General features: G+C 53.4%; 1 pseudogene; it reads right to left on the bottom strand.

Annotated features, from left to right (window-relative positions):
* Positions 1 to 854: 854 nt before the first annotated feature.
* LOC135969107 (uncharacterized) lies at positions 855 to 6373 on the bottom strand (annotated as a pseudogene).
* Positions 6374 to 8751: the final 2378 nt, after the last annotated feature.

Genomic DNA, 8751 nt, shown 5'->3' with positions numbered 1-8751 from the left:
TTCTCCCTTTTTCCAGAACTTAAAACCTGAAAGGACAGGTCTGTGTAGAAAAACACAAACTACTTGCCATTCCTCTTCCCAGTTCAGGCTGTAGGAAGCTCATTTCAGCCCTCACCGTGTTCTGACTGTGGCTTGGTTCCCATAAGAAATAAAGTCCGAATTCTAGTCCCCGTCTCCTGGGCTGTGTGGCAGACACACATACCTTCAGTTACATGAGGAAAGGCGTGGCGATCTCCCTTCAGTAAAACTACACGGTTCCCAGAACCCTGATGCCATCCCCCTCACGCCACTGTGAACACCTGGACAGAGCACATTTCAATGCGTGCACCTTTGTGGGCTAGTTTTCTATTTCTCCACTAAATCACCCCAAATTTAGCGCCCTAAACACTGACTTCTCACATTTTTGGAAGCTGGAGTACAAGTCCCACCAGCTAACGTCGAAGTATCAACAGGGCTGGTTCTGGGGAAGTGACCGTCTCCTTGCCTCCCGCAGCCTCTAGAGGCTTCCGCATCCCTTGGTCCATATGGCACCCACCGTCTTCAGGACCCACAGCGGCCCTGAGGGCCCTTCAACAGGAAGACGCAGAACGTCAGGAGCCCGGGCTCTAGTGCTAGGGCCTAAATTTCCCCACCCTCCCAGCTCCTCACGCACTCCCGTGCGAGCTAATATAGATTCCACTTTAACTAGTGTCACCTGTGTAAGGGGTAAGTGCCCAGCTGTGAACTGGTTAACCTCGCCCACACAGACCCCGGGAATAAACTCACAGGCCATGGACCACTCCACAAGCAACGAGTGACCACCTGCTCGGGGACCTCCATGGCCCAGCAGAGCCCTGCGGTGCCTCCCCGTGGGCTCAGGGACTGGCGGCCGGGCTGTGCAGTGCCAGAGGGCCCTGCATAAAAAAGACAGCTCCCATGTCGGGGGGCACCCAGCCGCGGTTGGGTTCCTGGTACTTTAAGGAGCCCAGGTGGACAAGCCGCGCCGCATGCAACTCCATCACCAGAATAACGGCTGCACGTGGCAAGTGCACGGGTGGCCACCCCTCAGCCCAGCTGCCGCACTAAGCACATCACCGCCGTGATGCCCAATCAGACTCAGCTGCTGGCACAGTCCAGGCATCCACCTCCAAGAACATTCTGGATCACAATTCACAGTAGTGATTGCGATCAGGGCCACACGTGGCTGAATGTATTTACAGGAGGATGCCACAGCCAATCTGGCTGGACTGAGAGCATTTCCCACTGTACCTTCTTACAACACCACTTTATTTGCCCTTTATTAAACTTTTATGGCTTTTTTCTGCCTATCTACTTTATGGGAGTGTTTCTTGTTCTTCTGACTGCAGCGATACTTCATGCTACAATTATAAATGTGTAAAATTAGTTTGGAAGGCGCCTTATCATTAAACATTTCACAAGCAAGCAGTCAGAGGCACCCAACCCGGAGGACTGTTTTCTTCTCTGAGCCAAACCTACATTGGACTCAAAGAAAACAGCACATGGAGAGGGGGTGGATCTCCAGCGCCCATTCCTAGGGGGGCCTCCTGGGGAGCAGATATGGAGGGAGAAGCCCTGGGCTACGGCACCGTCCTACTAAAGAAAAGTCTATTTGGATAAATGTAAGCACCAGACTGAAGAGATTAAGCAAACCATGAAAAGAAACCACTAACCACAGCTTCTCTAAAACAGAACTAAACTCCCTTTAGTTTGAATTGGAAAAGCAGAAGTGATGATCAGGATACAAAGAAAAAATGACAAAGTATCTGAACACAGGAGAATAAACAAGTGCCACTGTCTCTTCCTGTGTCAGTGGGAGCCTCACATCTAAGCTGGATTTAGAAGGTTGCTACTTTGGGCCGGGCGCGGTGGCTCACGCCTGTAATCCCAGCACTTTGGGAGGCCGAGGCGGGCGGATCACGAGGTCAGGAGATCGAGACAATCCTGGCTAACACGGTGAAACCCCGTCTCTACTAAAAATGCAAAAAATTAGCCGGGCGAGGCGGCGGGCGCCTGTAGTCCCAGCTACCCGGGAGGCTGAGGCAGGAGAATGGCGTGAACCCGGGAGGCGGAGCTTGCAGTGAGCCGAGATTGCGCCATTGCACTCCAGCCTGGGCGACTAAGCGAGACTCTGTCTCAAAAAAAAAAAAAAAAAAAAAGAAGGTTGCTACTTTGGACTGAAAGTTATCCCCAACCCTAGTTTGTAAGCAAGTGGAGCAGAACGCTTCAATTATTTCAAGGTTTAGCGGTAAAGCTCTGCAACTCTCACAACCATTTTAGTTGGTGTGAATTTTAAAGTGACTCAATCTGTTGGCTGGAGTATCTAAAGGCTTAATCACGGGGTCATGTTGGAAAATTATTCCAATTGCTTTTGTTTTTCCTACTGAAGATGCATTTGAACGTTCTTGTAGTTTGCAGTTGGCTGGTTCTGACGTTTGGTCCTGAGGAGGCCCAAGTACCCGGAGAGGAAGAATCTGAAACCTCAAGACACTCAAATGTTGTCTGGGGAGATGGAGACCCCAACCCGAGGGCCACTGACAGACTCAGCACAGGCGCAGGGCCGCCCTAGGCAACGGGCCACGTATTTGCCGCTTACAAAATAACATAAGCACACACCTCCAGGTGTGCACACACGCTCTGTACATGCTCACGTCTGTCCGTGCCAGCACCAGCAAACACACCCAGGTGTGCACACATGCTCTGTACACATCTGTCCCCGCCAACACCAGCACACACCCCCAGGAGTACACACACGTTCTGTACACATCTGTCCCTGCCAATGCCAGCACACATTCTGTACATGCTCACATCTGTCCCTGCCAATGCCAGCATACACCCCCAAGGTGTGCACACACGCTCTGTACACACTCACATCCCTCCCTGCCAATATGAGCGCACACCCCCAGGGGTGCACACATGCTCTGCACATACTCATGTCTGTCCCTGCAGCCTGAGTCAAACAGTCACAGAGAGGCAGAGGAGGAGGAGGAAGGACGTGATGGGCACTGAGGTCCTGGGCTGGTTCCCCTCCCTACCTCGAGAGAGACCCCTCATGTGATCCTGCCGTCACTCACCCTTCCGCCTCCATCCTCCATCCTCCCACATGGATCAGGAGGACGCCCACTGCACAGAGCTGTGATGAGCATGAACAGAAGATGGCAGGAGCTCACGCCAGGGTGCTGAGCACGGGGCCTACGGAGTGTTTCTTTCTGCTGTGGCTGACATCATCAAACAAGAGGCTGACACGGCTTCCGGAGAGAACACCCCTCACTGAGAAACTGAAACGTGTGACCTAGGAGCCTGTGAAGGTCTAAGAACAAACCAACAAACCGAATGGCTTTGTTTGTTTTTCAAACACCATAGCCTGTTTTTCCTTTTCTTTAGTGCTCTACCTTGGGTATCATTTAGTTTAATTTCAAGGTAAGTCCAATAAATACACAAAATCACAGGACTGAGCATGGAGCATTGTTTCACTTCATGTCCTTCAGCCTTTAGGACACATTAAGGAAAGACATGATTCCAGGATTCCCATTAGAAAGGCTGCCCTGGCCGGGCGCGGTGGCTCAAGCCTGTAATCCCAGAACTTTGGGAGGCCGAGAGAGGCGGATCACAAGGTCAGGAGATCGAGACCATCCTGGTTAACACGGTGAAACCCCGTCTCTACTAAAAATACAAAAAACTAGCCGGGCGAGGTGGCAGGCGCCTGTAGTCCCAGCTACCCGGGAGGCTGAGGCAAGAGAATGGCGGGAAACTGGGAGGCAGAGCTTGCAGTGAGCTGAGATCGGGCCCTTGCACTTCAGCCTGGGCGACAGAGTGAGACTCTGTCTCAAAAAAAAAAAAATAAAAAAAAATAAAAAATAGAAAGGCTGCCCTGAGGCACCTGCTGGGGTAGCCAAATTGCAGCTGTTGATGCTGCCCCCAAGCTGCTTGGATGAAGCAGAAGATTCCGGAGGTCTCTTCTCTTCTGCCCCTCACCCAGGAGAGAAGGTTGGGGAAGAAAGGTGAGAGAAGACAGGAAGAAGGAGGGGGGAAGGAGGGAGAGAGGAGGGGGAGGGAGGGAGAGAGGAGGGGGGAGGGAGAGAGGAGGAGGGAGGGAGGATGGGGGAGGGAGGGAGAGAGGGAGGGAGAGAGGAGGGGAGAGGGGAGAGGACGGGGTAGGGAGGGAGCAGGGGCATGTTCCTTCCACCAAGGCAGCCGTACTGCAGAGAGAATGGAGGGTGTGTTGCCTCTAAGGACAGCAAGTTCAAGCTGTTTATAATTGGTAGTGTAAACAGGGACCAGCTGAGGACAGGGCTGTAATTGGAGTTGACAATGTTTTATTTTCATAGTTGATATTGGGGACCTGGACCTAAAGCGCTGTGCCTTGCCCTTTCACCAGATGGGCCAACGCCTCTCTATACTTGAGTCTATTTGACTAAATACCCCATATTGACTAGGAATTATGACGTGTAGGATACCCGTTACCACAGTAACGTCAAACTCACGTTCTAAATGCAATTTGCTCAGCGGCTGGCTTCTAACTCTGGGTGGGAATGTTAAGCTCAGTCCAGTTCAATTCAATAAGCATTTATCAAGAAACTCCTAGACCAAGAGCTGTGTTAGACACTGGGTATGGGGTGATGCGGATATGAAGATGTAGAATTAGAGCTGGAGAAGCTCAAATGCTTTCATTTAATTCCCTAATGCAATTACCTAGCTTCAACCTGATGGCTGTAATGTCTAGATTCACTTTTTCTTTATTCCAGTTCTACATAACAAAGCATAAATAATCACAGAGGAATGATTCTGTGTTGGACTATTCCGTGGACAGAGAAGAGCATTCTGACCGGCGTGAGACACTGTCTCTGTTCCTGGGGAGCCCCTGAGGTGGCTGCACAGAGCACATGCGTGAAGATTCAGGAGCAGGAGCATCAGGTGGTGGGAGGGACACAGAGGCAGCACCAGACAGATGCCTGCCCAGGGGCCGCTGCAGTCGGGCTGGCCAGGAAGGTCACGGGAGCGGGCGCAGGCGTCTCCCTCCAGCCGCACTTGGTTTTCATGAGGATGCGTGCAGGGTAGGGGATGACACCGAAATGCTGTGGCGCTGAGGGCAGGAGGGGAGGGACGCAGGGCTGAGGGCTGGCCACCACCCCTTTCGTCCATGCCCCTATGAACGCTGCCAAAATCAGCCCCAACAGGGAGAAGTGAGGTGGGTGAAACAGGTGGACAGATTAGCTTCCATGGAATTCAGAGATGCCAGTCATTAAAAATCCCTTCTGAGTTTTCATCTGGAAAACTTTGCAAAGGTATATAGGGACAAGAGGCAGAAGATGAAGCCAACACAGTTGGGCTCAAACCGCCGCCCTTCTCCTTCTCTCTGCATCCAGGACCCGCCCTGAGCCCCTGACTGCGAGGACCTGGAGCTGCCCAGCTCAAGGGTGCGGTCCCTGACCAGAGGAGGGAGCCGCAGGGCGCGGCCCCCAGCAGTGGATGGCAGGATCTGTGCTATCTCAGTCCCAGGGCCCCAAGCAGAGAAGGCCTGGGGCTCCCAGCTGAAGTTTTGCTGTCTCCTCTGTCACCAAAGTCGAGAAGGACTGAGTGGGACCAACGCCAGACCTGCCGGCTCCTCGGTGGCTGCCGAGGTGGCCCTCAGGCTGCGGGTGAGACCGTCTAGGGGAGCCCAGACAGCGGCGAGAATCACAGCCACGAGTGCTCCAGGGGCCCCAAAACACAAGCGCAGCCTGAGGAAGGCAGCGCCCGCTCAGATCCCTGTCCAGGCTTGTGTGCCACACTCCAGAGGCACACAGCACCAGAACCTGGTGCTTCAAGTGGCTTTGTGGGGTGTAGGAACACAAAGTGGGGCCTCGTGTGGCTCAGAAGTCACTTCCACCAGCCTGCGGGGACCCGGGCGGCCCCTCTGGAGGTGGCTGGAGTCTCTCCAGGGCGGGCTCCAAAGTCCCCCGGAGGAGGTGAGCGTCGGTCTTGCTCTGACCTGAGGAAGGCCCCTGACAAGTATCCTGAACACGCAGGCACACAGCTGGCTGACTCATCTGAAGGGACCTGCTGAACCAGGAGCCAGGGAAGGCTGGAGAGAACTCGACTAACACATGAACCCTGCCTAGGCACCCACCTAGGGCGCACACGAGAAAACTAGGGAAGCTGTGAAGACGGAGGTGTGCACAGGGCTGGGAGAACCCAGGGAGGAGCCGCACTGGGGACCGGGAGGGATGGAGGGCTGGGCCCCACAAGCAAACGAGGGAGGCACTCAGTGCCATGAAGACCCGCTGCACCCACAGCTGCAGGCCTGGCTGGCAGCAGGACCTTGGCTGCAGGGGCCCAGGAGCACGTGTGTTTGGCAGGAGCTGCCCTCCTGGAGCCGCACTAGGGGTACCGTCATTTTACAGGCAGGTACCTGATACCAACGATGACAATCAACCATGCCACCCTGAATTACAGCCGTGTCCTCAGCAGGTAACTATTTACACTGACAATTACAAAGAGTTTGAACTCGCTGTCCCAAGAGGCAACAAGCCCTTCATTATCACCGCCTCAAGACTCTGTGCGGCCCTCCTCTCCTGCCGCTTCCCCTCGGGGCAACGTGAAGTCCCATGACAGTGACTCAGAGCCAGCCCAGTAGCTTCAGTGCAGGAAAAATCACAAAAACTCAAACACATCCTAAACATGGGCAGTTGGTAGGAGCCGATTCCTAAATTAAACCTGCTCGGAGGCTTTCTGGGCTAGCACAGCTCTGATCACAGGCTTAGCTTTCTGCTCCCTGTGAAGGGCGGCGAGGAGGCCGGGCTCTGCCATTCTGCAGGCTCCGCCAGGTGGAGTCTGCCCTGTGGCCTCGGTGGCCTGTGCCAGTGTGACCGTCGCCCGCAGTGAACACTGGGCACAGCGGAGCAGGCTTGGGGAAGAACAGAAAGTGACCTCTAAACCTGCAGAAGACGCTAAGCCACGCACGGCCTCACCGCGCACTGCGTGTCAATCACCACGGAAGCGGGAACGAGCTCTTAATAGTTCCAGTAAATGCAAAGGCCGCCCTGGACAACTGCCTGAACCTTTCTGACTACTCACAGGTGGGGAGCCACTGCCTGAGACACAAAGGTAAAGAATTAACCTGAAACTGCATATTATAAAACTTATTTTTAAATGACGGCGCTTAATTTAAAAGACTCCCAAAGAATACCTCATTAGAAAATGACAGAGTGAAACCCTGAGGCTGACCACAGGAGTCCCTGGAAATTGGACCAAATGTTGTGTCAAAACTGGGAAACAGAAGAACCGCACTGATGAAACATTCGATTAATCACTCGAGTCCTCCCCACATACGAAATTATGTTAAAAAGGTAAAGTGAGCAGGAGGGCTGTGAACACAGAAAGAAAGAGCCACTTCGTCCGTGGACCACGACAAAAGAAACGCTAACGAGTGCCTATGACACGCTGGAGTCCAGGGCTCCGGGCGCAGCTGTGACGGGGACACTCAGGGTCCCACTGTCCAGATGGGAAACCAGGGTGGAAACACCAGGGAGCCTGTCCCAGGGTGGAGAGCCAGTGAACGGTAGTTCATACTGCGTCAATCCCAGCTGCCAGGCTCTGAGGCTCCTGGGGACAGAATCCTGTTGACTTCACTCTGGGGTTCCAGAGGCGGCAGCATCCCCTAAAGGCACCTGGAGGAGTAGTGTTACCCTCTATCCCTCCATCCCCTGTCCCCGGTGTTACCCTCCATCCCCATTCCTGGCGTTACCCTCCGTCCCCCTGTCCCTGGTGTTACCCTCCGTACCCTGTCCCCAGGTTTCTCCATGTTGGTCAGGCTGGTCGTGAACTCCTGACCTCAGGTGATCTGCCCTCATCGGCCTCCCAAAGTGCTGGGATTACTGGCATGAGCCACCATGCCTGAAGATATATATATTTAGATAGAGTCTCCCTCTGTCGCCCAGGCTGGAGTACAGTGGTGCGATCTGGGCTCACTGCAACCTGCGCCTCCTGGGTTCGAGCAATTCTTCTGCCTCAGCCTCCCAAGTAGCTGGGATTACAGGCACCCACCGCCATGTCCTGCTAATCTTTTGTATATTTAGTAGAGACAGGGTTTCACCATCTTGGCCAGACTGGTCTTGAACTCCTGACCTTATGATCCACCCACCTTGGTCTCCCAAAGTGCTGGGATTACAGGCGTGAGCCACCACGCCCAGCCGATATGTTTTTAAAAATTAAAAGATGCCATTCTTTATGTTCCTGCGCACTTCATGGCTAAATGAGAACTAATCACTAACTACTGTTAGCCAAGTGATTAAAAGATAAAAAATGTAAGCTCTATGTTGTCTTTATGGTCCAAAAACTTAATGCCTAAGAAGGTGAAAGATCAGCAAATAAACATTAAAGCAAAATTCACGATACCTAAGACACCTCAAGAAGAGGCTTGAGGCCGGGCGCGGTGGCTCAAGCCTGTAATCCCAGCACTTTGGGAGGCCGAGACGGGCGGATCACGAGGTCAGGAGATCGAGACCATCCTGGCTAACACAGTGAAACCCCGTCTCTACTAAAAAAATACAAAAAACTAGCCGGGCGAGGTGGCGGGCGCCTGTAGTCCCAGCTACTTGGGAGGCTGAGGCAGGAGAATGGCGTGAACCCGGGAGGCGGAGCTTGCAGTGAGCTGAGATCCGGCCACTGCACTCCAGCCTGGGCGGCAGAGCGAGACTCCGTCTCAAAAAAAAAAAAAAAAAAAAAAAAGAAGAGGCTTGAAAAGTTGCCAATAAGAACTTGGAGATGTGCCAA

This window comes from Macaca fascicularis, chromosome X (genome assembly GCF_037993035.2).
Source record: "Macaca fascicularis isolate 582-1 chromosome X, T2T-MFA8v1.1".
NCBI classification, from domain to species: domain Eukaryota; kingdom Metazoa; phylum Chordata; class Mammalia; order Primates; family Cercopithecidae; genus Macaca; species Macaca fascicularis.
This window is presented reverse-complemented; position numbering and strand designations above follow the sequence as displayed.